Source organism: Lontra canadensis, unplaced genomic scaffold (assembly GCF_010015895.1).
Source record: "Lontra canadensis isolate GAN:19392208 unplaced genomic scaffold, GSC_riverotter_1.0 scaffold69, whole genome shotgun sequence".
NCBI classification, from domain to species: domain Eukaryota; kingdom Metazoa; phylum Chordata; class Mammalia; order Carnivora; family Mustelidae; genus Lontra; species Lontra canadensis.
This window is the reverse complement of record NW_022631063.1, coordinates 4,159,139-4,186,427: the sequence shown is the minus strand read 5'-3', so window position 1 is coordinate 4,186,427 and position 27,289 is coordinate 4,159,139. Positions and strand designations below refer to the sequence as shown.

The following is a 27,289-nucleotide window of genomic DNA, read 5'->3' as shown; positions in this document are numbered from 1 at the left end:
GGGGAAAATGTTTGGAAAGTGGTGTTCACACCAGCATTGTTTGAAGTAACAGCAAAACAAAACAAATGAAACCAAAACACTGGAAATAACCTAAGTACTTATCATTTGAAGACTGATTAAATAGATTTTTAGTGTATCCATCTATGTGCATACCAAAATACTCTTTACCTTATAACACACATTACATAATAACAAGGGAAAAAATTGAGATACACTATGTATAATGTTTGTAATATGTTACATAATAACAGGGAAAATTTGAAATAAAATATGTAAATCAAACAAAGTGTACATCAATAGATAGTATGATGTCATTTCTGGAAAAAATATATAAAACATATATTTCAGATGCTTGGATAAACACAAGTAATTTCAGACAAATTCAAAAGAAATTGTTACCATGATTGCCTCTCCAGAATGGAAGGAAGGAATGAAGGAAGAGAAACAGGAAAGTTAATTTTGATTTTTAAAATCAAACAGGTCAAGTGACATGCAAAATGTTACTTGAAGAGTAGGTTAGGAATTTTCTTGGTAGAAGAGGGGAGAGGTACCTGTCTCCAGTAGGCCTGACAAGTGTGCCTTCCAAAAGAGAGTGAGCATTCTTAGGGTACAGTGGGAGGAGCAGTGGCTGATTCACATGGTGTGGGTACAGAGGGAAGAGGTTAGGCTTAGGAGCTGAACCTCTGTGACAGTCATTGCCAACCCTACCCTCTACAATAGGGATTCTCAAACTTTAATGCATACAGAAATCACCTGGGAGTCTGGTTAAAATGCAGATTCTGCTTTAGCAAAGAGGAGAAAAGCCCCAGATTCTGCATTTCCACAAGCTCCCAAGAGATGCTCATGCAGCAAGCCCACTGCCACATTTTGAGAGGCAGGGTTTCAAAACTAAGAGTATCAGGTGTTTGTGTCTTCCCAAATATGGTGTGGTATGTGTCTTCCCAAATATGAAGCAGAGCCAGAAAGCACTTGTTTTCAGAAAATGAACTGAGAAAAGGAGTCCTCATCGAGTATGAGGTTTGCAACCTGAGGCTTGGCCAGAGCAGGCTTATTGTCAAATGCTCAAGATCAGCCGTTCTGCTTTCTGAGGCTCTCCATGTTTAACAAATGTTGACTTCTAGAAACTCAGGCATTGCCAGATTGAAGGAAGCGTCTCCACTCCACTCCTCGTGTACTTAGTTTATTTGTTGACTTGGTGAGAATAGTTCCAAACATAGATCCACTCTTTCACATTCTGTGGCAGATTGAAGAATTCAAAACAAAAAGAAGGAAGAATTGCCATCTGCCACCCTCCCACCCTGTCACATGACACCCCCTCAACACGTTTGACAGAAATCCAGTCTGCAGATCTACTGTACACCTAAAAACTCTCTTGGGCTGGCTGCATATAGAAATACCTTTCCTCTATCACAGTCCATGTGAGCATGTGTGTTGTAACCTAGCTCTGCGAGGAGCGGGTATGTCCTCTCCCCTTTGTTTGCTTTTGAACTTGGGTCCCAGAGACTTGCCATCTTGATTTTAATAATGTGATATTGCCAAGAGTTTTATATGAAACAAGACAATATGAACTTAGGCTATGATTGGGTACTTGGAAGATAGAGTGTTGGTTTCAAAACCACATTTAATCAGCCCCTTACCTGGAGATCCTCCTATGTGTGACTTTAGCCAAGTTACTGAACTGTTCTGAGTCTCAGTTTCCTCATCTATAAAATCCCAATAATGATAATGATACCTACTTTGTTACACTGTTTTGAAGTTTAAAAGTCCTGTCATATTTAATTATTATTCCTCTTAAATCATTATTAGACTTGATTTGAAAATGGTCATGTTTGAATAGCAATATGTTTCTGCATACCTACCACATACTAGAGATACATACTATGAGATACACAGTTCTCCCCTCCCCTTTCCCACCAGCCCTTCACATCTGATAGAACTTAGAAATCATCTACCTGATGCTTTCAAAGGAAAGGAAGTTTAAATCAGGACAGTGGGAATGAAGGGACTCTACACAGAGTAGGTTCGGGGGAGCCAAAATGGGATGATGAGGCTGGGACATGCAGCAGGGGGGAGGTCTGAAGGTGTGCATGCCGAGGACAGCCATTGGCAAAAGCTACTCCAGCAGAAGAGGGGCTGCCCCAGCAGGAAATGCAGAGTTCCAAGCCCAAGAAGGGAGCAGAGACACAATGGGTGGGTCAGGGAATAGACCTGCAGCCCCAACAGCTGCTCTCCATAGTTAGACACAATCTGGAAACCCTTGTCTTCTGGGTTCTTTTGGGTTGAGTCCAAGGCAGTCAGGAGTAGGAACCAGAGAATCTTTCCTACCACACCCCACGTTCTAGCCTAAGTCGGGGCATTTGTCTCTGGTAAACCTCCTGCTTGGGTTTTCCAAGTCTTCTGCTCTCTGTAGGATCTGGTGCCACTGTTTCCTTCTCTTATCCATTAAGACCCAGGGGTGGCACAGAGTCTCTCCATCACTAGTTCCTGAGTGCTTTGTCAACCATCTAAGCTACATAGTAAAATGTTTCTCCATTAAATTATTTTCACGGACTGGCTTCTGAATGTAACATCTATTTCCTGCCAGGATCTTGACGAAATCAGAGCTACAGAATTTTAAAGCAATAGATGTTTCATGGAAAGGTAACTCTCTTGTGATGCCCTAGAGAGGAGACTGTGGGCTGATGAAGATGTGGATAAAGGGACTGCTGTCCTCTGGGACAGCAACTACCATGTGAAGTAGGGCAAATGAGCTCTGAGTTTCACCACTGCTGAAGTTATGAGAAGATTCACATTCTGTATTTGCTTAGTTGAAGAAAGAGTAAGGGGGTGGGGGAGCAGTGTAAATATCACATCCCATATATGTTAAAGAGGTAGAGACCCAGAAGGAGCCCTTTCCTGCCTCTTCAACCTGCTATTCCCCACAGAGAGGTGGAACAGGTTACTTTGATGTAATGATAACAACCAGGATGTGAAAGACTTTCAAAGAGACTGTGTAGAACATGAAAAAAAAAAAGTGTATCAGGCTCTGCGCTTCCTTATTTTTCAAGGGTCATGGAAAATCCTGAGACAAAGTGGTTCTTTCATTGCAGCAACCCCTAGCAAGTCGACAAGTCTGTCTCTTATCTGACTATAGACGAGCAGGTACAGGAGACTGTGGGTAGCCTGGGGGGTGCCGCTGCCCAGTGCCTGTCCACAGCTGAGCCCCAAGTGATCCAGGTGTGGCTCAAATAACCCATTGCTCAGCAATCCAGGGTGAATAGGGGCCATCCTATAACTAGTAACTCAGTTCACAAGCTGCAAATTTTCCAAGGAAATTTAGGCAGACTAGGTTAAATGTGGTGATCGTCCGGCTCCATGTACCTTGTCCCCCAGTCACTTACCAGTCTCTTCTGAAGAGCTTGCAGCTCTGAAGTGGGCCCTGGACTGACCTTAGCCCATTATTTGGAATTCTTGCTTTTCCGTGGGAAGATAGAAGGTATGTAATCATACATGATTTGGGTGAGTTTGTGAATGGATTTCTGAAGGTTGAGATGGCTTAGTGATGTGGGAAAGATGTTAATCTCCCAGAAAAATACAGCAGCATCATAATTCTAATGATATATGCAGGCATTATGGATAGCTTTTCTTGGTAAAGACGATGGCTCTTGGTCTTTGAACATGAAAGGAAAAAGATGTTGGTTAAAATCCTTTAGGGAAAAAGGAACTACATGTTTGATTATGTTAAGTTATGGCAAAGTTCAGTTTTATTTTGTAAATAAAGAGTTGTCTTCATAAATATCAGCTATTTTAGTGTAAAGAAAGTTTTCTTCATGAAATAAAAGCTAATTAAACCAATTCAATAGATAGAGAAGTGATAATGTTTTATTTAAAAACATATTTAGATAGCAAACAGGTATTGCGGTCCCAATAAGCAGTCGACCATATTTTTCTTAGCACTAGCTGTAGCTGACTCTTCTTTGGGAAGGGGGGAAATTGCTGTATGAAATAGATCAGGCGAAAACCAAGAATAGTGTGTAATTGATCTACCAGAAGGGAATGAGCACATGTAAGCACAGAATAGAACCCAACACAGTAACTTAGTTATTTTATGTTGCTCATGTCTTTCCTTTATTTATATTGCTATTTCTTTTCTTTCTTTATCCTACCATGGCAGTAGATCTAAACATAAATATTTATGTTTATTGCTTTAAATATTGTGATGTACTTTGATCTTGTTTAAGGAGTCAAACTTTATGAACCTTTTATGTATTTAAAGAAAGAGGCATAAAGCTCAGGCATGTGAAATATTAAATATTTTTTCAATATAAGAAAGTTAACAGCCACGTAAATACGGCTAGTTAGACTGAAGAAACAAAAAATATATTTTTAGATTACATTTTAGCTTTTCAAAGACATTATAGAACTTCAAGATCATTTGCTTACTGGATATTTCCTGGGCCTCTTTTTGGATCTGCATTCCTAAAAGCTGTCAATGTTACTCTGAGTACTTGGTGCTCATGCCCTTGAACTTGAACATTTGTGGTTAATATTTAAGATCAGTATGAGGAGTGAGACTGAAGGACGGTCACTTTCTTTACCCTTTGCTAAAACCAATATTGGTTAGTCCATCACCTTCGTAAACAGTAACTGCAATCACACACACCATCACATCCATCTCTCTGTCAAAACATGAGTGAAAATCAATTGTGGCGTATCTAGAAATACTCCACTCACTTCCATTTTGCTACTTATATGCTGAGGCACCCACTCAATATTAATTTCCTTCATAGTTAGACAGTGGAAAAAATTTGAATGGACTTTTGTGGTATAAAACAAGCTATGTGACCTTGGACAAGTCACATCACTTCTCTTGACATCATTCCTTCTATCCAAAATAAGAACCCTTATCTAGATGATCACTGAGAACATTTCGATGCCACAATTCCTCAAGGATTATCAAAAGCATATCTGTGAAGCAGTGGGAAAAATTTACATCAACTGAGGTTCTGTCTCATGAGATTTTAAAAGTTATTTTATCCTGTCTGTAAATCTTAGTGGAATTTCATTCTGGAATTTTGATTCATCAGTATTCAGCGATGTCATCTGTTCACCTTTGGCAAATACCTTCATTCCACTAGAAACACTGGAGTGTGTTTGGGAATAAAATAAGAAATAAGACCTAGTACTTGCTCTCAAAGAGATTAAGGGATGTAGGCAGGGCAGAAGTTTGCATGGAGGAGGGTGATTATGACCAGAGAGGAAAGGAAGAAAACCAGGTATTAAAAGTGTGATGGCTTCTGGCTTATTTGGGGGAAAGGCAAAGAGTTTGCTATTATGAAAAAGGACATTGCTGTCATTCTCAGTAAATATTGATAATGCACTCTTATACTTTAGTTGGAGAAAGAAGACCAAAAAATAAGCCAGGGCCCCAAATAATAAAGGATTTAAAGCTGAAAACTCATAGAGCACTGAAGTAATTTTTTTAAACATTGCTGGAAGGGTTGCATAATATTGAGAATGAATAATTTTCTATGAAGTGACAAAAAGTAATTCTGTAATTTAATATCCTTGTAAACCAATATCGCATTGCTGACCTCATCAGATGCTTTACATTCATCTATTTAAATCCCTTTCAAGAGATCATCTTTGTGTATTACTAGGTCTTGCCCATAAAACCCATTTATTTGGTTTAGAAATACCACTGTTTGCTTCTCCAACTCCAACAGCTGCCTATGTAATTAAAAAAAAAATTGCGGTGACTCTTCCAACAGGAAGTAACTGCATCCCTGAACATGGTCATTTGTGGATTTCTAATTAAGTTCTAGTTTTCATTGCTTTGGGTGGAATGGCAGGAAGGCTTGGGAGACTGGGCATCATGAGAGGACCTCCCTCGTGATCCCACAACCTCCCTCCATCTCTTTCTCACTTTAAAACACAGCATTGTGGTAAGCGTGAAACAAAACAAAAAACTATTCATTTTCCTTTACTACCAGAAAGAAAGAATTGGAAGTAATTTTAGTGACTTTCTGGAAACTTTATAAAATTTTAAATATTTTTCTGTGTGCCTACAAACATAGATTCTAGCTACTGAGAAACATTTTAGAATAGATTCAGTAAGAAAAATAATTCCGATTATTTAGGCTCAATGTATTGTAGGTGATTTTAAGAATGGCAGTCTCTGAGTGGAAAAAATCACAAACTTGTTACAGCTCTGATTCAGTAAATTCCAGTGTGGGGTGGGCTCAAATATGTCGATATCCTGATTTAGTTAATTCTTTCTCTCTCTCTCTTTCTGTATCTCTTTCTTTCTTTCTCTCTTTCTTTTCTCTCTTTTCCCTCTTTCTTTCATGGGGTATATGGACTTAACAATGGTTTTAAATGTTTATCTTCTAGTACCTCTGAGACAGCCTAAAACCAATAGGCCAATTTTATGCTAGCAAGAAATTGTAACTTTAAACTTTGTAAAAAAAAAAAAAGGTTGGCTATGGTCCCTAAGAGATGGATCTAGATGGCATTTTCTGCATTTATTTATGTAATGACAGGTAAATTCTATACTCCTTTCTGGCTCACTTTCAGAAGGACAAATTAACCTGAAAAGTGAAGAGTTTATTTTCTGCTAGGAAGTGTTTTCTATTTCTAAAATAGTGGCTGCTTACGGCACTGTATTAATAAATGCTTGTGTGAGAGGAAGGAATTAGTAGTAAATATTTGCAGAATATTATCTATATATTGTATGTATACATGTCTATATACATATATACATGTGTGTATATGTATATGTAATATGCTTATATTTATGTGTGTACATCATTGTGTAATATATATTATATAATTGTGTGCACATATAAAGATATAGATTCCCCAGTAGTGTGTAGGTACATATATATGTGTTTATGTGTACATGTATATGTGTGTGTGTGTGTGTATATATATATATATATATATGGTGTGCATATGTACACACACACACACACACACACACACTACTGGGGAATCCATACCTGAAAACGAAGTCCTGAAGTGATAAATCATGTTTACTGTGGAATCACAGTTTTACAATGAACTGTTCTCTAGCTGGGTTCCATTTTCCAATCACATGGGGGTAAAGCCAGGATTTGAAGCCAGGTAATGATACAGTGGTCCTGTGGATGTAGAATCATAAAGTCTGGGTTCAAATTCTGACTCCAGCATATGCAATGGGTATTGGAATCCCCATTCCATCAGGCCTGCCACCACCCTCAGGCCTGTGTGACATCACTATTATATCCTCTGGGACACCATCCCACAGTCAGACCCCTGCCCAGTTTCAACTCCAGACACCAGTAACCCAACCCCTTTCCTTCAGGGAGGACCTGACTTCATGTCACTCAGTGAGCCTAGATCCCCAAACAAATTACAGAAGGATCTATTCACATTTTCTCCTTTAAAACTCAAATGTCATTTATAATTCTGAGCAAAGGAATCCACAATTCAGAATACAATGATTTGACCATTACTTTAGAAGTTTTGTCTCAAAGACCAAGGATGAGCTCCTTCTCCCTGCCAAACCCCAAATTAGTTAAGCGTTAATTAACTCTTTTTATAAGGTAGCTGACTTGAAGGTCCAGAAATCCCAGAGATGGGCATCAAACATAACGTTTTGGTAGAAAATTCTCTTTATTTTCTATGCTGAGCTCTCCCCTTGTACTCTCAAAGTCCTAATCACAGCAGGAAGTTCTCCTGTCTGTCTTGGAACTGATGGACAGCAAGGCCCAGTGCAGCTTTTTCCATCTGAGTGACCTCTCTTCCTCTTTAATATCCAAAATAGACTGACAGCCATGAGGTCCCATTACAGCATTCCTTTTCCTTTGGTGCACTGAGCAGTGAACTGCTGCTGTTAGCCCCCAGCAGAGCTGAACCAAAGTCACGATCCAGTTCTCATGACAGAGAGAACATGGCAAAGACTAAAGGACATCTTATGCTTTCATTCTCTTTCCTTTGTTAGAAACTTTCTCATAGGAAGGGCACAGCCTAAGCCTCTTAGCAGGTGAGCAAAGCTGTGCATTCACAGGTGGAAGTATTGTCACATAGGAAATGGCCAGTGTGTACTTCCCACCCTCTGAGATAAGTTGACAGAGGATCTCCTGGAATGGCTAACATTAAGGGTGGGCAGTAAAGGCGGGAAATCATCTTTTTATTCTCTGAAACTGGAAAGCTAACAGTGAGAAAGAGAAAATTATATCCCAATAAATTAACTTTCTGCATAAAGGTAAATAAAATGCAGAGCTGGTGCCATGGGGAGCTTAGAATCTGGGAAGTGAGTAAGAAATCTACAGAAAGCTCTCAGCACAAGGTCAAAAGAGACAGTGCAATCATGTGAAGATTTAGCACAGATAGAGTTTCATTTTTACTTTATCTTTTGCCAACTTTCGTGAGTGTCTGACTTGAAGTGTATATCACACTAATTTAATAAAAATCTCATATTTGGGGGTGCCTGGGTGGCTCAGTTGGTTAAGTGTGCTGCTCCTGATCTCAGCTCAGATCTTGATCTCAGGGTCCTGAGTTTGAGCCCTGCACTGGGCATGGATCCTGCTTACACAAACTAACTCACTCACTCACTCACTCACTCACTCACTCATATTTTGCCTTGAAGCCAAGGCTTATATAAGGAATATTTAAAGTTACCAATGGTGTTAAACTGCTTCATCTCTGACGAATGGAATGTCTTGTGTACTGAATGACAGACTAGTCCTTAAGAATCCTCTTTGTACCATGGGTGGGATGTTGGCCTTTCTTTTCCAGTCTGTATCGGAGCAGCCATTTATTCTCATGTTCAATTCCTTCAGTTTAACAAACAACCATACTCCACAAGATAAAACGTGAAACAGATCTTTAATTAACACAAAAAAACCAAGATTCAAACTACTGAGGAAACAAGAAAGACATTAGAGACGAAAGAATAGGTGTCCTAAAACATGGGTAGAATTTTCCATGTATGGATAGGAGCGGGGGCAGGCAGGGAAGATCTGTCAAGAGAAGCGAAGATTGTGGACAAAAATACAGAGGCAAAGAGTGTTGTGCGCAGTGAAAATAGTGTGCCTTTCCATCTGTTTAAAAGGTTGGAGTGAACTCCACTAACGGAGGGATTTTGATCTGGTTTGTTCACTGATGTAACTTTGGTTTCTGGAAAAGTGCCTGGCATATAATATATTATATATATATATATATATATATATATATATATATATATATATATATATATATATCAGGAGCTTGAGGAGGTGAATAAATGAAGTGTCAGATGCCCAGAATATGAGCAGTATTTGATAGCTTTCAAGGACTAAGGCATTCAGATTCCTGCAATGAGGGAACTGGCTAGGACTCCACAGACTAGCAGAAGCCAAGTTCAACTAAGTGAAAATGGAGTTTATTTGTGTTTATCATGGAAGCCTAAGTCCGTGAAGTATCTTGATCTTGGGAAGGCCTGGAACGGGAGACAGAAGTCATTGCAAGTTTTCTGGCTCTCATTTGTCACTGCTTCTACTCCTGTGTGATTTCTTGCTCTCAGTGCCTTGGCCCACCTGGTTTGGGGCGTGCGTTTCCAGTGAAGCTTGGCCCCCACAGCCTCCAGAATCACATGAAGCAGTGCTGTTTGAGTAAGGTCAGGTGGACAGACACCTTCCCTGCTCAGTCCTTGGGAGCCAGGAGCACAGGTGCACCACTGCAGACCAGAGAGAGAGAGAGAGATGTCGAGAGAATTGTTGTGAGCAGCCACTCAAAAACTTGACCTTTATAATAAGCAGTGAGAAGGCATGAAAGCATGTGGCCAACAGTGTCCTTCTTTTTATGCCTATACATTTAAGCTATAAGTACTGTTCCTATGAAATATGTTAGCCTGACGTTAAAAAAAAAAAAAGAATACCGCCTGTTAGTTCACATACTTCCTACATCTCCTTCAGCTCCCACAGCTTAGTAATTTCTTACTAATATTGGTCACCGGTCCCTCCGGCTCCTTTCAACATTGCCCTAACTCTACCAGAGGCTGAACAATACCATTTCCCAGACACAGAATAACTTCAATTAAAATGTTCATGCTACCTTGATTGGCTTTGGTGAAAATACAGAATTGCTGAGATGAACAGGAAATGATTACTCAGTTTCCTTCTTTTATAGATGAGAAGATGGGCCCACGAGTAATTTATTTAAAAAGGTTCAGTAAAAGTTTTGTGAACAGAGAAACAAAATATCCTTATGATTCTAGAACAGGGGTGAAAATGGGGACTTTTCAAATATGTTGCAAAGATCAACAGACTTCAGAACCAAGAGCCTTAGTTTTACTGCTTTGTAAGCTATGTTGGCTGAAGCCTTACTGATAAGGTTTAGAGCCTCAGAGTTTTCAACTGCACAAGGAATAGTTATAATAATAGTAATAATAACCATTATACTGTTCTTTGGTAAGGAATAGATAGATGAAGTATTGTAGGTGATATCATTTAATAAATGGTAAAACACACCCCATGAGAGTTGTCAGCAGTAACTGTGTTAGGGGGAAAGCAACGAGGATGAAATATTTACTGCAAAGTACTAATCTACACATAGTTCATTATGAGTTTACGCATGACCGGATGCCAAAGACTGTTTCAGTTTTAAAGTGCAGTACACAACAGAGAAAGTTCTATTCTCAGTTCCCAGAGTTACAAATAGTTTCGCATGGATGTTCCATTGTCTTGGGAACACCTGATGGATGGATTTTATATTTCTATCAATAGGCCTTACTTCATTCAATTAAAAAAATATATATTTGCTTACCAAAACATGTTATTGTAATTAAGCTTTAGCTCAACTCCACAAGATGAGGAAACATTGTGGTTAAGTATAATAAAACTAGTCATTTAAAAAAAAAATTATTTGACAGAGAAAGATCACAAGTAGGCAGAGAGGCAGGCAGACAGAGAAGCAGGCTCCCCACTGAGCAAAGAGCCCGATGCGATGCGGGGCTCAATCCCAGGACCCTGAGATCATGACCTGAGCCAAAGGCAGCAGCTTAACCCACTGAGCCATCCAGGCACCCCTAAAACTAGTCATTTAGAGTGGAAGATAATCTTGGTTAACATCTAAATATAGATGAAGATGACAAAATATAAGTTTTTGTGGCAAGCTCCAGTAGCTAGCTCAAAGGCATGTGTTCATGGGTGTTGAAATTGAAGTAAAACTTAACATCTCTCAGTGAGCTGTTCATTATAATGCAGAACCTTCTACTAAACACAACCTCCCAAATGAGAAACATTTCAAGTAGATCCTCAAAAGAAAGCCATAGATTAGCAATAAAGGGCCACCCCGTTCTCTCCTGGTGGAATAAGAAGACAGAGTTTTTCACAAATTATATAATTTGTAAAGATAGCAACGACTCATAGTGAGAATAAAGTGACAAAAATGCAAAAGCAACATAAGATATTTGCTATGCTTGAAGATAGGTGTATTTACTTTTAAACTCTCTCATCTTGAAGTCATCAGGGGTATGATATAATAGAGCAACTGGAAATGAAGGAGAAACAAGAGGAACCAAGAGTGAGAGTGCCAGAGGGAAGAAGGGAAAGAAGGAAACAGAGAAAAGAGGTTGAGAACACATAAATCTGACCGGTGAGAAAATATTTAGTGTTTGACCACTAGATGGCGATGTAATGTAAGGTGCTACCTCCACTTTTTTTTTTTTTTAAACAAGCTATTTGCTGATTTGTATTAGGTACCATAGAGTGAGGCGAGGATGAAGCCGAGAGGATACTGCAGAGATCTGTGGTGCATGTGTGTATGTGTGCGTGTGTGTGTTCGTGTGTGTGTGTCCCGCCTCAGTGAGACTGCAGCCCTTGTAAATACTTGGTCACCCTTTGCAAACAGAATCTGAACAATTTGAAGGCACGTTGTTATCATCCCGTCTTTGGGAGATGCTGCTCCTCGTTGCAGATGGGTAATTTTCCTTTTTATCAGGTAAGTCATCTGGTTGTTTCGTTGTGATCTTAGTCATATTCATTTCAGTTATTCCTGTGGAAAAAGAGCTCTCGGATATACAGTTGGGACTGAGCAGGAAGTCCATTTTCGTATGTGAATTCAGACCCACGGTCCCCCTCCTCCCTCTCTTCTCCTCCCCTTCTCCTCCCCTTCCCCTCCCCCTCCTCTCTCCACCTTCCACGAACTGAAATCAGGTTTGTTTTGCAGTCAGCATCTTGGTACAAGATGGGATTCTTTGGCCTGAAATAGCTTGGAACCTGGCCAGTTCTTCTTGCCTTTGCTTGCCTTCATCCTATTCAAGGTCTCTTTTTGAAGCCCCCTTTGTCCCCCGTGTTTTAGAGCTGGACTAGCTAGCTGTGAATAGAGGTCATATTGTTCCTAAGGATGGAGCAAAAATTAGATCTCAGTGTTAACCCCCCAGGAAGGAAGGAGGCAGCCGGGCAGTGCTGGAGCTCAGCACTGCAGGGGTGTTCAGCCTCCTCGCGCAGAGGCTGGGCTTTGGAGGAGAAATGCCTCCTGCCTTGGGCCAGAAGGGAACCATGATGCACTCCCCCTAACTCGGATCGAACGGCGCCACAAAGGGAGCTTAAGGGAAGTGGGAGAGAGCCCCTTCTTCCGTGGAACGCCAGGCAGGACACACCGAGTTACTTTTAATTAGACAGAGGTCACGATGAGCAGTGAGACTGCAGAGGCGATTCGGCTCCCGGGGTGAGCGGCTGGCTTTTCCAAAGTGCACGAGAAAGGTCTCCGGGTGGACGGGAGGCTTTTCAAACACATCTTTGTTACCATGGATTCCCTGCTCTCCTACCTGTTTGAGGTATGTGTTTAAAGACCACCCCCCACGTTTACTTCTATTTCTTTTTGTTCTCTCCACTTACTCACGGAGAAGCGTCACTCCTCTTTACCCAATCGGTCCAGATAGAGTGGTGGTAGGTGCCCTTTCGCGTGTCTCGAGAACCGATGGAAGCCAACGCAGGGGCATGCTCTGTCCATCTGTGCATGGGACTAAATATTTTCGGAGATGCAATAGCAAACTTGCGAATTGCCGACGCTGTTGCTCTCACACCTAGAAAATGTGCCTTCCCTTCCTATGGATTGACAGGTTCACGTGGGGTTCCTGATGTGCTAGTGTAGTAACAGGACCGATTTCTCCGTAATCCACTTTAAAGCATCCCAAGAGGACGAGGCCGAAGAGAAATAGGAAAATTCCATGCTGAGGCTGGTGATTCCGGCTTGGGATTCTCCCGTGCAGAGCGGTGGGTAGCTTACCTTTCCTATTTGCTGTGAGACCCGGCCCTCGAGGGTGATGCAGCCTGGGGCTTGGGCACATTCGCTGGACGTGTGACACTTCTCTCTCCCCTTGGCTGGGCGTTCTGGAAGAAGAGTGATTGTTGTGAAAAACTTCTTTAAACCTCTCCTTTGTGGCTGTTGCTCTTGTAATTGCTGTGAGACCATTGCTTCCCTCTTCTAGGAGGACTGCTGCAATTTAGGCCTTCCTGCTCAAAGCTCCTTGAAGAGATTTTTAGATGGTGTCTATTTTAGGAACATAATGTGTAGACAGGAATGGATGGCCACAGAGATTTACGGGAAAACAGTTTTGTGGAGAGGGTGAGGTAACATTATGAACCACTAGAACAAAGCCCAGTGGCTGGTTACTTCGCATGAACCCAGCAATGCAATTAGTTTCCATTAAACTCACTGCAACTCCTTTGTATGGCTTTTTTTTTTTTTTTTTTTAAATCTTCTTCCCTCTTCACCTTGTTGTTTTTTTTTTTTTTTTTTCCAAATTTTTTTTTTGGTAGCCAACAAATCTGGAATGCTCCTACCAGTAAAAGTAATTAATACATTGGATTTGCCGCCAATACTAATAGTCTCTGTTTACATGGCTCCTTCTTGCTGGGAAATTTGGTATCTGGAGACTCATTTATTAGGGCAATTTCCCTTTAAGGCATGGTGGAAAGGGTTTCTCCATCCATGGGAGGGCAAAGGAAGGCACGTTGGAGGCCTAATTAATTATACAGTATCCAAGAAGGCACTGGGGATCTCAGCCAGGATTCTCCATTAGCAACTAGAAATACCCAGGACAAAGGGACAGACTAGAGACATGTAAGTGAACTTTATTGCTACCAACATAGGGAATGAAAACTCCAGAATCTCCTAGGGGAAGTCCAGTAAGACATATTCGAATTCCTTGTATAGAGGGCACTGTCCGGGAACCCAGAGATTCTGAGAGAGAAAACATACGAGCACCTTCTCTGTGTGTTGCAGAAAAGGAAGGGAAAAATCTTGGGCTTGTTTGGAGTTACCCCTAGGACTTCAGAAAACTGGGCAGTCCTCCTGGGTTTACACTGGTACAAGTTTGACACCTAAAAGCGCCCCTTCAAAATTTAGCTGGGTTGGGGGTGGGGGTTGTGGATACAAGGTATTATAGGCCAAACCCATACTTCCTGCCAGGTAAATGGCTACCTGGGAAGGGGGAGGGGAGGAGAAAGGGATTACACGGGAGGGTGGAGAGGGACTGAGAATGAGCTATTGATGCTTTTGTGGTCTTCATCTTTGGGTCAATGGGCTGTGATTTGTGAAGTAATTACTATCCTTTGAAATTCTGATTCGTCGATTAAGCATGTTTCACATCTCTGTTTAGATAATACTGGTGCAGGGCAGGTGTGGGGAAGGGATTTATTTTCTGAGCAACTGTGGTCAGGGAAAAAAAAAAAGTAAACCAAATGTCTCCAAACTGTGCTTTTCCAACGTTTTCTTTTGTCCCTGTTCCTGGATTCCCACTTATTAACTATTTTATTTAGCAAATATGCATAGCATTTACTCCATGCCAGCCACTATTCTGATCAGAACTTTACAGATATTTTGCCATTTAATCAATGAGGTAGGTGCTATTATTAATCAATAGTTTATGGATAAGGAAACCAAGGCCTAATGAAGTTAACTTTCCCTCAGTTAGAGAATTAAGTGGCAGAGCCCAAGCAAACCCAGACAGGTTGGCTGCAAAGTCTGTGCTTTCACCATCCCTGATCACTCCAGTGAGGGTAGAGCTAGGATCTAGCCCAGATATCAGGACTCAGGTAGGGCAGTCTGTATATGGCGGCTATAAGTCTGATGTGGAAACATTGGAGTTCAGAGCCAATGATCAAGAAAGAATTCTTGGGGCATCTTTGGTGCAAAACATGGTTTTATTAAAGCACGTAGACAGGACCCTTGGGCAGAAAGAGCTGCACTTGGGTCATGAGGAGTGGCCCTTTATATACTTTCAAGTTGGAAGGGTATTTGGGATATCTTAAATCTCTAATGAATTTGGAAGCAAGGTTTCCACGACTTTGAGGGGCTAGCTGTGGTTGGGGAAGAGGTCATTTAGTGCTCTCTAGTAAAACCTCAGTCATGAGACTCTTCAAATGTATATTGGTGGGTCATTTGCTGGGAGGATGGTTGCTAACATATATCTTGGGAAGGGGGTAGAGATGAAGTTTCCAAAGGAATTCTTATATGTTAAAGGAGACTCACAAGATCCTGGAGGTGGGTTAATGTTAAACTAAGACTGCCTTTTGTGCTTAGAAAAGAATGGACATAGGCAGTTGAGTTCCTAGAGGAAGATCACTCTGCCTGTCCCAACAACCTGCCAATGGGCAGTAAGTTATAAAGATTCTTTTATCTTTGTTCCCCATGTCAATTCATCTGAAATTTCATATAGTTTGATTTAGAATGATTTCCTAAATGTACTATATTCATTCATTGGGGAAAAAAATTATATCCTACTACAGTATAGGACAGTCCCTCTACTAGGTACAGGAACATGGTGAATTAGACAAAATCCCTGCCCACATGGTGCTTTCAGACTAGTGACAGAGTTAGTAGGCTTATCATTGTGTAATGAAATAGCAGAGAATATATGTTCTTTGAAATAAAATTAAGTAGGGAAAGGCAATACTGAGGTCGAAGGGGGCATGCAGAGAGAAAGCAAAAGAGGTAACTGAGTGAGGGGAGAGGAGAGCATTCAGCACGGAGAGAAGAGGGAAAACACAAAGGATCCCAAGGGCACAGTGTCTCACAGGTGTGAGGGCTGGCACCCACCTTGTTAGCAATCCTGGGAGGAGAAGAAATGGAAGGACTTGGGGACCACACAGGTGACCAGCCAGATCTGGGGAACCCTGGCATTTATAAATTTAAGTCGAATATTTAATGGTGCCAAATTACTGGTTAAAAAACAAACAAACAACAACAACAACAAAAGAAACCTAAACCACTTATTTTTACACACCAAAATGTTTTAACAGTTTATAAAGTTCTGTGGAAAATGCTGTTTCCTAGAATGCTGTGAAATTGGCTTGAAAAGGTTTAAAAGGCACTATTTGATGAAAAAAAATCTGATTGAGATTTTTGGCTAGATGGCTGCAAATAATCAGTTAAAATAAAAAACAGAACAAACAAAACCCCCCCAAAACCCAACAATGCCCCAGGCAACCAGTCTATCTTGCTTACACTTCAGCACTTTCCCCTGAAATGGCTAAATCTGGGACGTGTGGGCTGATGGTAAGGACGAAAATCAGTCTGTCATCCCCCAGGTTCCTTAGGACACAGTAGGCGCTCTGAAGTGTTTGAATAAATCTTTTTTTTTTTGCAAATGAATTAACAGGATCTCAAAATAATATGGGAAAATATAAACATCAGCTTTCATTTTTGTCTATATTAAATGTTTCGTTATATTTTTATTCCTTCAAAATTCACATTCTAATGGTTTATCTTTTTATATCTCCTAGCTGTTTGCTCCCACTCCCTCTCAGTTACCTACAAACATTGTAATTTCTCTCTAGCACGTGTGAAATTCTCTTCTTAGAATGAACCTTGCTTTTCACCCTGTAAGTGGCAAAAATCCTCTCCTTCTCTTGGGGCCTCTTACTCCCTTGATGCCCTGCCCACATCCTTAACTTGAATTGTGATGAAAGCATCTATAGTTCTTGGCTTAATTTTTTCTTTTGTCATTTGTGCTTTTGATGCCATATATATGAAACCATCACCTAAGCCAAGGTCGTGATAATTTACTCCTTTTTTTCTATTCTATTTATAGTTTTAGCTTTTACATTTATGTCTGTGATTCATTTTGAGTCAATCTTTGCAAATAACGTGGAGCAGGGATCCAACTTCCTTCTTTTGCATGTTGATATTCAGTTGACCCAGCGTGAGTTCCTTACCAAACTTAAACTTGTCCATGCACCTGGTACACAGTAGACCAATGTCCAATACATGCTTTTTGAAGCAATGAAAGCTTTATTATCAGAAGGGCAAATCAATGAGGAGGCAGATCATTCCCAAAGTTGCCTTGCCCTGCTGAGCCCAGGGACAGCTTCTATATGTTTGGGAAGAAGATGAATACATGTGAGGAGGGTGAATCATCTCTTGACACCTTGAGGCAGGGGAGGGCTTGAAACAGTTTGGAGGTAAGCGTTCTTCCAGACAATGAGGTGCTGGGACCTGGTCTGATCAGGTAACATCAGGTAATTTCGAGACAAATACCACCCTCCAGTACCCATTAGGTTTCTGCAGTCAATAGGTAAATAGGAAATAGGGATAAAAAGGCAAAGTTAATGACTGATCATATATGAGGTTAAGAGGTGCACAAAACATAATTAGATAGGGAACAAAACAGAACACAGAGCTAAGTTAATAATGCAACTAATGCAACTGTAGTTCAGTTTATGCTTTCAAAACAGGTCCAGGAACCAAGCGTTTGGCCTCAGATTGTTGGGAAGATTCTTGTTTCCCTACTGAATCATCATGTTACTCCTGCTGGCCGGGCTGTATGTTATGTGCATCTATGTTTGTACCAGCAGTTATGACACATACTGGTGCTATGGTTGCCTTTGTTCTTGAAGAAAAGAGCAGTGAGAGTTTCCTTTTTTAGAATCCATATAACTTTAAGTATAAGAAAATTGGCCCACATACCTATAATTGTTAAATACTCTTTAAAGCCAGCTTCATGTCAAATTTTTCTCAAACTGAAAGCATATTCATTTGTGACTCTACTGGAAATTTAACAAGGTAGCAAGTAACAAGGTAATGTTTTTGCAGAAAAATTACTATAAATTTCTAAGAAATATCCCTACTGTATTGCACATTTCCTCCCAAACTTATGCAAACACTGTCCATGTTCTTTATAATGTATGTTTCTTGTCTGCTTTTGTTTCATGTTTATGAAACCATTGGGGGAAACTGTTGGACTTGAAATAGATGAGTACCATTCAAATAGGGTAGCTTGTTGTATCAGTTTGCTAGGGCTGCCATAACAAAATACCACAGACTGAACAACAGAAATTTGTTTCTCATAGTTCTGGAGGCTAGGAAGGCAAGATCAAGGTGTTTCTTAGATTTGGGTTTTTTCTGAGTCCTCTCTTATTGACTTGCCAATGGCAGCCTTCTCTATGTCCCCAGATGGTTTTTTTCTTTGTGTGTATGCTTTCTGAGCATCTCTTTTTGTGTCCAGATTTCCTCTTCTTGTAAGGACACCAGTCAACCTTATCTTAACTTCATCACCTCTTTAAGTTGTAAAGTGTCCGAATACTGTCACATTCTGAAGTTCTAGGGATTAGGGCTTTGATGTATGAATTTTGAGGGGGAAACAATTCAGCCCGTAACAGTTGTCTTTGGTATACGAACGACTGCTAAAATAATGAGCAAAGAAGATAGAAATTGGTAAGACTCGTTTTGTTGTTGATAAAATTATTGTTGTTTTACTAATGGTGAGTTTTCATTATTCATAAGTTTCTCCCACCGGTTAATGAGTTGTCTGTGTATGTGTTAATAGTCCAATAAAGGAAATTAATTAGGCTTCTATTTAAAGGGGCGTGATGAATAATAAAGTGGGCAGAAGCAGAAGAGTGGTGACATTGATTACACTTGTGTGCCTGCAGTGTCATGTTGATATTCACAATCTATGAGTAAAGTTTACTTAGCTCAGGCTCTTACTTGTTTCAATGAGAAAAGTGACATAAAAGGATATAAAAATTAGGAATCCATGAAGATTTTATAAATAATTAATTTCAAAGTGTTTCAATAAACAACTGAGACTGAGATTAATGTAAGTATAAAAGTAGTATCTCAGAAAGTACAGTTCATAAAGATGAGTAGTTGACATCTAGACTGGAAATGACAAGAGTAAGGAAGGCTATGATGGTTAGTTAGCCCTTACTTGGGACTTTCTGGTGGTTTCTGGTGGACTTTTCTGGTGGTTTCTGGTGGCTTCTGCAAGGTGCTATTATCTCCTAGGATGAATTCATTTGACTACCTTAGGCTTCCCCCCCCTTTTCTTTCTTTCTTTTTCTTTCTTTCCTTCCTTCCTTCCTTTCCTTCTTTCTTTCTTTTTTTGTCACTTGGATTAAAAACTAAAATTCTAGGACGTGAGCATCAGTTGGTCAAGTTTGTATTATAAATCTGATCCCCTTAGTTGAAGGTGAACTGTGCCCTTTCACTGACAGTCCTACCAAACTGTTCCCTGTTTAGGAATAGTAATTCCACCCAACCAAAACTGAAAACCGTCTACATATACAATGTTAGAAAAATGGTTAAATAAACCATGGTCTTTACAAATATTGAGATTTTATGGAACCATTAAACATAATGTTTCAGGAATGTTTACTTCTCTGCACAATTGCCCAACATAAAATGGGAACATAAAAAATGCCATACAGATAAATATATATATCTAGTATGATCTCAGTAATGAAAAACAAGAAGCAATAGTGTTTTTACTTAGGAAAAGAAAAAAACAGAAAGAATGTAATAGTTATTTCCAGTTTATGAGATTATGATTTTTATTTTCTTCTTTACAAATTTAAAAAAATAGAATATTACATCTTATTTTTCTTGTAACAAAAGTAACACATGCTCATTACGTAAAATAAGAAGGAATAGAAGGATAAAGATGATAAAATGATCCCTACTCTATACAAGCAAAATTATCACTGTTAATGATTTATTTTATATGCCAAGTATTTTTTGTACAAGTTCTCCAAAATAAGCATGTGTTGCTTTAACACCCATAATAAAAGCATACAGGAGAGCCTGGCTGGTCCAGTCAGTGGAGTGTGAGACTCCTGATCTTGGGGTTGTGAGTGTGAGCCCCAGACTGGATACAGAGATTACTTAAATATAATAAAATTTAAAAGAATGTTAGCATACATTATTTTTCAAATGCATTTGGGTAAATCTATTTTGTTTAAAGATCCTTATTGGATCTGTATCAAAATATTAAAACTCAATATAAAGTTATTCAATAAACAGTTGAATGTTTGAATATTTTATCAGGCCACGAACTCTCTATGATAAAATTAGTATTCTGCCAATTTTTTAACAATAGATGAGCTTTGGAAAGGGGTTTAATATAAAGTTAGCTTTAAATGTCAAAGAAGTGTTTTTTTTAAAACTGTGTAATTTGGCAATCTAACTTCTCCCTTTAGAATTCAGCAACATTTTAGGAAAGTTATATTTGTGACACACCTATCATTTGCAATGGATTATTTTAGTAAAAATTGACCTCAGACGAGAGCATCAAAAGCAGACACAAAAAGAAAACCAAAACTGTAAATATTTTTGCAATTTGTACATAATTTTTTAAAAAATATTTTATTTATTCATTGGACAGACAGAGATCACAAGTAGGCAGAGAAGCAGGCAGAGAGAGAGGAGGAAGCAGGCTCCCTGCTGAGTAGAGAGCCCAATGTGGGGCTAGATCCCAGGACCCTGGGATCATGACCTGAGCTGAAGGCAGAGGCTTTAACCCACTGAGCCACCCAGGTGCCCCTGTACATAATTTTTTTAAAGATTGTATTGATTTATTTGAGAGAGAGAGAGAGAGAGAGAGAATGAATGACTGGATAGGAGGGGAAGAGGGATAGGGAGAAGCAGACTCCCCACTAAGCAGGGGGCCTGACGTGGACCCTGGGATCATGACCTGAGCTGAAGGCAGACACTTAACCGACTGAGTCATCCAAGTGCCCTGTACATAAATTTTTAAACTACTTCCAATAAAACTCATCAAATTGGCAAAATCAGTTTGTAAGATTATCAGATAGAATAATAAGAATGCATTAACAATGTATACTATTGAGCCAGAAGACAGGACAGAGCAACGAGGGTCATCATTAGTATACATTGCCTTTGGAGATGTGGAATTACTCATGTGGAGAGGCTAGTGAGACAAATCTGTGTGAAGAGGAGTAGATGAGTAATGGCGCCTTAGATGACAATATCTAGATTATTTCGAAGCAAATACTAATAATTTCAAAATCAAGGAAAGTATTGAATACGGAAAAGAAACCAGAGTTCAGGATTTCTGATCATATATTCATAGAGGAGGAAAAAAAAACAAGAGAATTCTGTCACATGAAATATTATAGTCTAAGAAATTCAGTGGATTTGAAAATCCTGGAAAGAGCTACTTTGAGACTTGACAAATGCTACCAGGCAGCAGTTTCCCTATTATCCTGGAATGTGATACGCCATTTAAAAAGGCCAGTGGTATTTTGGGCTATGTGTGTCAGTGTGTTGGTACAAAACCAAAGAGGCAACAGACTGGTTTCAGGTCTACGATGCCATCATTTCAGTGGGCCTTGGCGTTTCAGGTTTCCAGTGATTTGAGGAGTCTGGAAGATCGTATACCAATATTTAAGGCATTTAGAGGTTTATAAATCAACCTGTAGGAATGAAGACAGGACTGACTTTTTGAAGACATTGCAAAAAAGGAAGTTAGAGGATAATTAAGAACTTAAACAGACATCAGTAAGCAAGAAAACAGAAAAGACAAAGGTGGGCTCCATGAACCTCCCTATGGAGTGACAAAGAATGGAATCCCAGCTTGCCCTCCTCTGGGACCAAACCTTATCTTATTCTCCTTTCCTCTCCCTCTCTCTTTTTCCTTTTAATTTTTAGGCATTTTGCTGAGATCAAGAGTTGGACGTGTAACTGACGAAGCCATCCAGGAGCCCCTGTTTTTGCATTTCATTTCTAACACTCCTTACACTCTGTGGTTATCTAAGAATGTTTCCACAATCATATTCTCAATATGTTCATAGTCTTTGATGCATACAGAATATAATACACAAAAATAGAAAAATTATTAACATGATTTCAGCAGTTATTTTCAAAATGTGGTCCACAGATGCCTCTGAGTTCCCTTGAAAGCGTTTAGGGAGTCGCTCAGGTTGCAACGACTTTCATAATCACACAAAAGAATTTTTCCTTCTTTCACTATGGTACTAGTGGTACCATGTGGTATGGTACTAGAACAATGAAAACCCCTAGCCTTAAACTTCTCAAGGCAGCAGCACCAAACTGTACTTGTCATCATTGCATCCTTTTTTTTTAATAATTTTTTATTTTTTTATAAAAATAAAATGTATTATGAGCCCCAGGGATGCAGGTCTGTGAATTGCCAGGTTTACACACTTCACAGCACTTACCATAGCCCATATCCTCCCCAACATCATTGCATTCGTCACTGCCATCTGCTCCCCATAAAAATAGTTAAATAAATTCATTAAACTAAAAGCCAGTTATAATATTCTGTGTGCTGAAGTTGGAAATACACAGAAAGAATATGCGCCACCTTCCAAAGTATGATGGTGGTTGACTCAAAAGAAATCACTGTGCAATTGTTTGAGCACAAACAAAGAGGCTGCTTTTCCATGGAAGATCATCTTTACTTGAAAGGGTGACTGACACACAAATTCTGCTCGTTTAGACTTGGGTATTTGGCAGATCATTTTTTTGAAAATGAAGTGAGCCTGTCATTTCAAGAAAAATAACGGAGAGTATTTGTTACCAATGACAGCATTGGAACTTTGAAGAGAAAATTAGAATTTTTGAAAACTTCTATCTGAACTCAGCAGCTTCTCAAAACTTAAAGGATTTTCTGATGCGATTAGTAGTGATGTTAGCAGATGGATAATGAAATGTTTCAGCATCTCAAAGACCTGCACAAATCAGTCAACCGAAACATTTACAAATGAACAATGGATAATGATACAAAATCATACATGGATAATGGATCCATTCAAAGTGTAAGATAGACTGATAGATTTTAGTGTACCAGAGTACAAGTTCATTGATAATGGTTTCAGATTCCAGTTGTATAGTTTCTGTAGATTATCAAAGAAGACTGTTCAGATATAAGTGAAAAGACTATTAAAAATTTCAAACTACACATCTATGTGAGGCCAGATTTTCTTCATCCAAATGTAAATTATAATAGATTGAATGCACAAGCTTATTTAAGAATCTGGACGTTAAGCCAGACATTAAAGAGTTTTACAAATTTATAAAATAACACCACTCTCAGATTTTTTTCTTTTAGAGCTGTGATTATTTTTCACTTAAAATATTATTTTTAAATATGTGATTGGTTTGTTAATGCTTATTTATAAATTAATATTTTCATAATTTCTCTATTTTAATTTCTAATATCATAAATATCAGTAAACTCAACCCACACAAACAAAAGTTTTGGGGGGTTGTTAATAATATTATCAATATAAGGGGGTCCTGAGACCAAAATTTTATATGACAAGGATGAATTTGATAATTTATCAGATTCAATGATACATTTATATCTGTTACGCTGTAGACATGTACTCATTGAGATTATTATAATGCAGGTTAACTAGTCCCTGGAGGTTATGCTGATAGAGAAAATATTTGTCACATTATACCAGGTTTTCCATTAGCTACGCACATCATCCTTTTAGTTCAGTAAGTTCTAGTAGAAGTGAACAAAAAGTTTTGCAAAGTAAATCAGAGATCATAAAAGGTAAATGTTCTAATACTTTTTAATTAATTAACTTGTTTTATTTTATTTTATTTTATTTTTTAGGGAGAAAGATCTTGTGCTAGTGAGGGGGGAGAGGGAGAGAGACAATCTCAAGCAGACTTCCACTGAGCACGAGCTAACATGGGACTGAATCTCAGGGGCCTGAGATCATGATCTGAGCTAAAACCAGGAGTCAGTCTCTTAGCCGACTGAGCCACCCAGGTGTGCCAATGTTCTAACACTGTTTGGACTTTCGTCATCCTTCAACTAAACCAATGTAAGAATGTTCTATTGGTCTTCATCTTCCCTACTTGGAGTCAGCCCTCCACACACTCAGCAGTAACCTTTCTAACAAGCACATCAAATCCCCTTTTTGAAACTCTAAGTGATACTCTCAGGTAAACACCAAATTTCTTAAGGATGACTGGCTTCTGTGCACTGTCTAGGTTTCTCCCTTCCCCACAGCGTATCTACCCTGCCATTAGTCTTGCCGAACTAATTGCATTTCTGTGAATAGCGGAAGCTGTTTCTATCTCCAAGTCTTTGCTGCTGCTTCCTTCTCTGTGGGGAAAGCCACCACTGCTTCTCGGTTCTCGGGAGGACTCATTTCCCCGCTATGCCACGGCCGCCCTGCTGGCGTCTGCTTCTATCACAGCACCAGTTGTACTGGAGTGTGCTTATTTCTCAGCCCCTCTTTGCAGGGGAGGGGTCCCCTACCTTCTTTGCAACACTGGCCAATCTAGAGTCCACTATGTCTAAGTATTATCAGCACTGCCTATTTCAGTTTAGAAAAGGTACTCAACAGATGTTTGTTCAATGAGAATGAAAACCAAAGACAATTTTTGAGTAATGTCTAATACCTGACAGTTCCATATTTTAGTACCACTTCTATAAAAATAACCACTTTTGTCAAACTACATCTAAGAATAATATAGTAATTTTCATAATTTTATTTCTTATGCAAATTCTAAACTCCTACTATAGAGCCCATATATTTTATGATTAACACTGTTTTTCAAAGTCATTCTTAATTTTTTTTCTTAATACCTTTAGCATTATGAGTCAATTCAATATTTGATTATTTCCTTTTTTGTCATTTTTGAGGCATATGTTGTTTCCTTACTGGAGTCCCACTTTTAAAATATTATGCAAGAATTATTTTTTATAGTTGTAAAATTGATAGTTATTATAGAAAACTTAGAATATTTAGAAAACCATAATGAAGAAAATAATATTTACAATCTTACTAGCTTTTACATGAGTTTTTCCCAAAATAACAATAGGGTATTGTTTTTAATATTTCAATGTTTTCCTCTAAATGATTTTTATTCTTCTTTGCATTATAGGATTTCAAGAGTGTTTCAATTTAGTATCAGGTGTTATATCTTAAATATTTTTTCATGCCATCAGTACTAATCCAAAAATATAATTCTCATGACTTCATATATTCCGTCATTGAGCCTTACATTTATTTAATTATTCCTACAGTCTGTTGTTCCATATTGTATTTATGATTAGCATATATGCTGATTGTACAATCTGACAGACAAATGAGAGGAAATACTGACAAATAACATTGATTTAGTATTATAATCATGCTCATAGTTAATGGACCCTGGACCAGAATGGTCAGGAAGCTGGTCAGAGCAAGGAATGATTTTTCCATCACCCATTTTTTTCATTTACTATCCATTCACTCCACGTATACATATTGAGAACCGACTTTGTATAAGACTAGTGTTAAAGACTATGTATAAGGTTGCCAAGATACTTACTCTTAAGTATTTAGATTCTAAATAAAAAATAGAAGCTGGGTATGTAAAAATTGTTTTTAGAAAGATGGAATTCATTACTTCTTTGAAACTCTGAACATATTTTATACCATCTCTAAGCTTCAATACTACAGATCTTAAGGAAATCAATGTTCATATTTACATGTACATTGAGTACTGTGCCTTGATGGATCACAATAGGATTCAAAATTCCAGCTTAAATTTAGAACAAAGATTTTTCTTTGTCATAATGCCCAACATAATACCAAAGATAATTAATAGACATTCTGTGAGGAGTAATAATTCTTGACTTTAGGAAAAAAAGAAAATTAGGTAAAGAAACATATTTATGTCCTTTACTATAAAAATGTTCGGTATTTTAGCCTTTGTTCGTTATTATAGCTGTTGAATTTTAAACTATTGTGCTTTTTGCACCTGTCACTCTTGGGAGATGGTATTGTTATTCCAATTATTTTATTGACTAATTCAGCAGCTATTGATTGTGTACCATTCACGAGGGAAGAACTTCATGTAGTATAGTGATGAATGCAAAGATGGATGTTACTCTAAAACAGAAAATGAGACATATTCACAAGTAGAGATAAGGGGAGGTAGGAGTCAGCAAGTAATACAAGAGTTGCAGACAAATGCTTATAGGAACCAATAGATGACTTGCTATTCGTTTTGGAGAACTGTCAGTGAATGAAGAAGTTAACAGTCTGTATAACAACAAATTTGCCTCCACATTGGCCTATTAAAGTAGTTAAGGGGATCAACTAAGAGTAGGCAGTAAGTATCTGATTGATAAAAATAAATGAAAATAGGTAGCTAATAAGAAGTAAGTATAGCCTGTGACAAAAATAATTATTAATAATAATCTTCATTGTACAAGACATGCCAGTTACCAATTTACTGGCCCTCAGCTTCAGGTTCACCCTTTGGTTCCTAGTCAGCCATAGTAAGCTGGGCTCTTTAAGCATTTGTCCTTTACAGTAAGTTTTGTCACTGATATTAAAACTTTGTCAGTAGAGGACATTGAAGGGGCATTGTAAGAGGAGGGGCCCTCTATTCCTGGTTCTAAATGTTACATTTTGATTTTACTTGCTTCTAGTGCATGATCCACTAAAGATGTGTGTGTGTGTTGGGGTGGGGGGGCATCTGGTGATATTCTTCTCAACCACATACCCAGTTGAGGCAGCCCATTGGTGACTTCCCAGCCTTCCCAACACAGATACCACAGGCTCCTGGACTGCCCACAGGGGTGCACCATTCCTTCTGAAGTTGCATTCACCAGCCCTGGAGGGTTGTTTCTGTTTGCCCTACAACTGTGACCCACTCTGGCCTGGGCACCCCAGCAAACTACAAAGTCCTAGAGAAACAGGGCTTCAACCACAGAACCTTCCCATGTTTAACCTCTTTTGGGTGCTCTACCTCAGCCCTAGGACACTCTTTGGTTTTTCTTAAATCTCTATAGTGATTCTCCTGTCATAACTTAGTAACTCTTCATATTCAACTTTCTGTGTTTAGTATGTGGTTCCTGCCTCCTGACTGGATCCCATTCTGTTGTTACAAGTTCTTTTGCTCAGTTAAAATTACTGATTTTTAAATTCCATAGTTTGTAGTGGTAAAGGCTTAAATTTCATGTCACTATTCCTGAAAAAAAAAAAAAAAGTTGGACAGGTGTTAACACATCATCTTCTCACTTGGCTTCATGGAAGATGGCTTTTTCACTAGGGAATGCTAA

General features: G+C 38.9%; 1 protein-coding gene across 8 annotated transcripts in view; it reads left to right on the top strand.

Moving 5' to 3' along the window:
- The window catches only part of LOC116880907 (sodium channel protein type 1 subunit alpha), a 152,539-nt gene that overhangs the window by 7,523 nt on the left and 117,727 nt on the right, over window positions 1-27,289 (top strand). The window contains exon 1 of one of the 8 annotated variants that reach the window (XM_032880354.1): window positions 11,688-11,943. The exons of 5 other annotated variants lie outside the window; for them this stretch is intronic. The gene's annotated coding sequence lies outside the window, so the exon portion shown is untranslated. Of the gene's footprint in view, window positions 1-11,687; window positions 11,944-12,760; window positions 12,782-14,051; window positions 14,071-27,289 lie in introns of those variants that run through there. 2 more of the 8 variants (XM_032880356.1, XM_032880358.1) reach the window with 2 other exon arrangements.